This window comes from Carlito syrichta, unplaced genomic scaffold (genome assembly GCF_000164805.1).
Source record: "Carlito syrichta isolate Samal-C Ts95f unplaced genomic scaffold, Tarsius_syrichta-2.0.1 Scaffold303339, whole genome shotgun sequence".
Taxonomy (NCBI): domain Eukaryota; kingdom Metazoa; phylum Chordata; class Mammalia; order Primates; family Tarsiidae; genus Carlito; species Carlito syrichta.
The window spans coordinates 61,432-66,401 of NW_007247435.1; the positions used below are offsets into that span (position 1 = coordinate 61,432).

Genomic DNA, 4,970 nt, shown 5'->3' on the forward strand with positions numbered 1-4,970 from the left:
GCACTCCAGTCTGGGCGACAGAGTGAGACTCCAACTCAAAAAAAAAAAAAAAAAAAGAATAAGGAAATGAAAAGGTGAAAGGAGAAGAATACTATGGTACAGATCACAAAAAAAATTTGCAAAATGTGGAAAGAGAATGTTAAGGACTTTGAACACAGGCCTAAAAATAGCATGAAAAAATGTCTATAAATGGCTAGCATTTTCTTAAAAGACTAAAGATTAGAAACATTTATATTTTGTTGTCACCATCCATCAGCAGAAATTTTCCATCTTTTGCAACTGAAACTCTGCACCCATAAAACAATAAGTCCCCATTCTTTCCTCCCTCAGCCCCTTGGCAACCACCATCTAATTTCCTGTCTCTATGAATTTGACTATTCTATGTACTCCATATAAGTAGAAGCATACCATAATTGTATTTTGTGTGTGTGTGTGACTGGCTTATTTCACTTAGTATTTTTAAATGAATAAAATGGTAAACTTTATGTTATGTTTATTTTATCACAATAAAAAAGAAAAGAAGACTCAAGTAATTACCTTCTCTGTAAAACAGGAATAAAGAGTAATCAGAGGAAAATTGAACAATAGGCTGTATTGAAAAAAATGAAAAGCCAACAGGGTAGAAGACTGATAAAATAAGGGAGAAATGCAAATACATTTTAAAATAGAAAGTAACATTAAATTTGGCACTGGGATTTAGTACTGATTTCTTGGACATGACACCAAAGGCACAGACCACAAAAGAAGAAATAGACAATTAGACTTCATGAAAATTAAAAAAATTTTTATGTCAAAAGACATCATCAATAAAGCAAAAAGGCAACTTCACAAAATGGGAGAAAATATTTACAAATTATGTCTGATAAGTGAATAATATCCAGAATATATAGGAAGATTTCATAACTTAACAACCAAAACCAACCTGATTTAAAAATGGGAAAAGGACCTGAAAAGACATTTTTCCAAAGAAAACATACAAATGGCCAATTGCACACATGAAAAGATGCTCAACATCATTAATAATTAGAGAAATGCAAATAAAAACTATAATGAGATATCACCTGACACAAATTAGGATAGTTTACTATTTCAAAAAAGAAAAGAAAAAGTAAGTTTTGGCAAGGATACAGAGTAATTAGAATCTTTGTGCACTATTGACAGAAATATAAAATGGTACAGCCACTATGGAAGACACTATAGTAGATTCTCAAAAACATTAAAAATAGAGTGACCATATGACCCAGCATCTCACATCTATACATATACACAAAAGAATTGGAAGCAGGGTCTCAAAGAGATATCTGCACACCAACATTCACAGCAATATTATTTGCAATAGTTAAACTGTGTAAGCAACTACATATCAATGGATTAATGGACAAGCCAGGTTTGGTATACACATACAATGGAATATTACTCAGCCTTAAAAGGAAAGAAAATTCTGACATATGCTGCAATAGGATGAACCTTGAAGACATTATCTTACATAAAATAATCCATTCCCAAGAAAAATATTGTATGATTTCATTTATATAAGCAACTTAGAGTTGCCAAAATCAGAGATAGAAAGTAGGGGGGGTAACACGTTCTCACTCATAAGCTCAAACTGAACATTCACCATAATACTCTAAGAAAGGGATTGGCAGTAGTGAGATACTGCTGGGGAGGGTGGGGCTGGGGGGTACACAACATCAATAAGGGTAGCTGATCTCAAACCAGGCAAAGTGGGGACCAAAGGGAGGCCCAAACTTTGCCCGTACCATGACCACTTGTATATGATGCCAAAGACTGGGGTAGGGGTGTATGGGTAAGAGTTAGTGTTTAACGTATACAGAGCATCTGTTCTACAAAATAAAAAGAGTTCTGGAGGTGGATGGTGGTGATGGTTATACAAAATGTGAACATACTTAACGCCACTGAACTGTACACTTAAGAAATGGTTAAGGTGGTAAATTTTATGTTACCTGTAAAAGAAGAGGACCTTGCAAGTTCACCTACCGCAGTGTGGACCTGGACCAGCTGCTGAACAAGTCCTATGAGCAGCTGATGCAGCTGTACAACATGTGGCAGGGGCGGCAGCTGAACCCAGGCCTGCAGCACTCATTGTTTAAGCCGCTGCACAAGGCCAGGAAGAAGGCACCCACCCCCATAGAGAAGCCCGAAGTGGTGAAGACACACCTGCGTGATATGATCATTCTGCCCGAGATGGTGGGCAGCATGGTGGGCGTGTACAACGGCACAACCTTCAACCAGGTGGAGATAAAGTTGGAGATGATCAAGCATTACCTGGGCGAGTAATCCATCACCTGCAAGCCTGTGAAGCACGGCCGACCTGGCATTGGTGCCACCCACTCCTCCCGCTTCATCCCACTCAAGTAGCCTCTACCAATAAAGACACACCTGTCCAGTCTCCCCCCTCCCAAAAAAAGGAAGAAGTAGTATACAGCTATGCTGTCACTATAGAAAAAATGAATCTGAACACAGACAGTGAACATAAAATGAGCCCATAATGTGTGGAAAACAATGTTTCTGGCACACATAGCAAGTGCTCAAGAATTGGCAACCATGATTATATTTGGGGAAGGGAGTTAGAAGAAGATCTCTGTGGTGCAGAAGAAAACATGAGTACATAGATAGTGTGATAGTTAGTGTGATGATGTGAAGGCCACATAATCCAGAGCCTTTCCAAGAACTAGAATATTCTTAGAGGATCACCATATTTCAGAACAAGTCAGTTCAAACAAAGCAGATGGACTACGATGATTTTAATGGCAAGAATTTTTTTTAAGTCCACAGCATAGGCAAAAATAAATAAATAAAAGAGGTTACCTACAGAGGAAAATGTGTTTTTCTATTTGTATGGTTTCTCCTCTACTAAATGCCACAGAACAATAGGACAACATGTACTATATTTAAGAACCATTGCTTTCACAAAATACTGACAAGCCACCTCTAAATAAACCAAGAAAGAATCAAAACTGAGAATTCAATAACAGAAAAATCAAAATTAAAAACTTAAAAAGAGGACTGTATGGGGCGAGCTCTTTTTTTTTTTCTTTTTTTGAGTTGGAGTCTCACTCTGTCGTTCCCGGCCACTGCAGTCTCGACCTGCTGTGCTTCGGCAATCCTTCTGCCTCAGCCTTCCAAGTAGCTGGAACTACAGGTGCACGCTACCATGCCTGGCTAATTTTTGATTTATTGTAGAGATGAGGTCTCGTCAAGTTGCCCAGGTGGGTCTTGAACCTGCGGGCTCAGGCAATCCACTCACCTCGGCCTCCCAAAGGCGCGGGATAACAGGCTGTGTCTTCTGATAAAATACCTACCATGGTTGATTTTATGTGTCAGTATGACTAGAGATGTCCAGATAGCTGGTGAAACATTATTTCTTTGTGTGTCTATAAGGGTGTTTCTGGAAGAGATTAGCAATTGAATCAGTAGACTAAGTAAAGAAGATCTCCCCTCACCAATATGAGTTGGCATCATCCAATCCATGGAGGGCCTGATTAGAACAATAAGGCAGAGGAAGGAATAATTCACTTTTCCCCTGAGCTGGGACATTCATCTTCTTCTGCCCTTGGACATTGGAACTCCTGGTTCTCAGAACTTCAGACTAGGACTAATTACCTCACTGACTTTCCTGGCTCTCCAGCTTGCAAACAGCAGATCATCAAACTTCTCATCCTCCCTAATCACATGAGCCAATTTCCACAATAAATCTCCTCTTGTCCAGCTATCTATCTATATCTATACCCTATTGGTGCTATTTCTCTAGCAAACTCTTGACTAAAACAACACCAAATCACAATAGTCTTGTTAGATATCATCACCTAAAATTACCAAAACTGACTGAATTAACCGAATTGAGAAACCTAAAAATGTGGATAAGTTGATTTCCTCTTCCATAGTAGCTCCTGAATCAAGATTTAGAGCAAAATACTTCATCATAATTGCTGTTTCTTATTATATGAATGATCCTGTTATTGAATGTAAAATATTTCCCCAGAAATGCCTATTTTCCACAGAAGTTGCCACATGATTTAAACTCGAATTAGAGAGTAGGTCTCATGGCAAAAGTGGAGGACCACACACAGGGACTTAGCCTATTATTCTCTACATTCATGTGTGCTAAAATTTTACATAATAAAAAGTTCTAAAAAGAGAAAAGGATGCATGTGAGAAAAAAAAGAAAAGAAAAAACCTAAAGGATAAAAATAAAACTTTTCTGTATAACTTTAAACCACCCAAAATTAAGGAACACAATTCCAGCTCCTCAAATTTTTAAAAAGTAAAAGCTGAAGTTAAGAAATATAAGTACAGGAATGTCTTTGTGAAAGTTCCAAGATATTTTACTAACAAAATCAGGTTGAACTAAAAAGGAACTCTTCTTATAAAACAACCAAAAAAGAATACATGGCAAAGTGAAGGTAGCCAATTTGTCCTTTCAGGTATGAAATGCAAGTGAATTGTGTTATTTTAAAATAATAGTTACCTGGTGAAGGAAAGAAAATTTAACAACTGTGTTTATAAAAACAAATTGTACTTCAGAAAAAAAATACTGGAAGGAAATTTAAAATACGACCTTTTAAATAAGATCTTATTGAATGATAGAATTATTAATACTTATCCTCTATTTGCCAGTGTTTTCCAAATTCTTTTAATAAAAATTGCAGCATTTATAATGAATAAATTATTTTAATATCCGAGCTCTCTTTTTTTTTGCCCAGCTCTCCTGGATATATTTGGAGAGAGAAGAAATTTTTTAGTGAAATGGATATTGTATTTTGTTATTTATTCATAGCCTGCCTTATTAAAAATAAATGCATTCCCTTTGAAAGTAAGTCAGTATTTAAATAAAATCATCTGGGTTTAAAAATATACTATCATCAACCTAATTTTTTTCATCCAAAAATTTGACCATAGCTACTAAGAGTCTCAAAATGACGATAGAAGATATTGATTATGTTGAAGTC

At 36.5% G+C, this 4,970-nt stretch overlaps 1 pseudogene; it reads left to right on the forward strand.

Moving 5' to 3' along the window:
* Nucleotides 1-2,379, forward strand: part of LOC103260782 — a 2,783-nt pseudogene extending 404 nt beyond the window's left edge.
* The last annotated feature ends 2,591 nt before the right edge of the window (nt 2,380-4,970 follow it).